This window comes from Triticum aestivum, chromosome 5A, assembly GCF_018294505.1.
Source record: "Triticum aestivum cultivar Chinese Spring chromosome 5A, IWGSC CS RefSeq v2.1, whole genome shotgun sequence".
NCBI lineage: Eukaryota > Viridiplantae > Streptophyta > Magnoliopsida > Poales > Poaceae > Triticum > Triticum aestivum.
This window is the reverse complement of record NC_057806.1, coordinates 159,986,176-159,987,231: the sequence shown is the minus strand read 5'-3', so window position 1 is coordinate 159,987,231 and position 1,056 is coordinate 159,986,176.

Genomic DNA, 1,056 nt, shown 5'->3' with positions numbered 1-1,056 from the left:
ATGCTCAATTCTATCAATTGATCGACAGTAATTTGTTCACACATCGTAATACTTACGCTATCTTGAGAGAAGCCACTAGTGAAACCTATGGCCCCCGGGTCTATTTTCCATCATACAAGTTTCCAATCTATTTTATTTTGCAATCTTTACTTTCAATTTATATCATAAAAATACCAAAAATATTTATCTTATTATTATTATCTCTATCAGATCTCACTCTTGCAAGTGGCCGTGAAGGGATTGACAACTCCTTTATCGCGTTGGTTGCGAGGTTCTTATTTGTTTGTGTAGGTACGAGGTGACTCGCGCATGGTCTCCTACTGGAATGATACATTGGTTCTCAAAAACTGAGGGAAATACTTACGCTGCTTTGCTGCATCTCTGTAACACCCCGGATGTAATTTACCTTATATGTACTCTAACTCTTGCCGTTTCTGGAGCTAAGTTATTTTATTTCCTCGGGTTCAGGTTTTTTGTCTCCGTGTGTTGTTGTCGTTTTCATGCATCTCATATCATGTCATCATGTGCATTGCATTTGCATACGTGTTCATCTCATGCATCCGAGCATTTTCCCCGTTGTCCGTTTTGCATTCTAGTGCTCCTATCTCCTCCGGTGGTCCTTTCTACCTTCCTTTTGTGTGTGGGGGTTAAACATTTCCTGATTGGACCGAGACTTGCCAAGTGGCGTTGGTTTACTACCGGTAGACCGCCTGTCAAGTTTCGTACCATTTGGACTTCATTTGATACTCCAATGGTTAACCGAGGGACCGAGAAGGCCTCGTGTGTGTTGCAGCCCAACACCCTTCCAATTTGGCCCAAAACCCACCAAAACCCTCTCCAACATCTAGAGCGTTCGATCACGATCGCGTGGCCGAAAACCGCACCTCATTTGGACTCTCCTAGCTCCCTCTATGCCTATATAAAGACCTCCCCAAAAAAATTCGAGCGAAACCCTAACCCACCTTCCGCTCTCCGCGCCGGACGTGTCCGTCCGCCACCGGACACGCCGCGCCGCCGCTCGCGCCCAACCACAGGGCGCCACGTGGCACCGCCAGC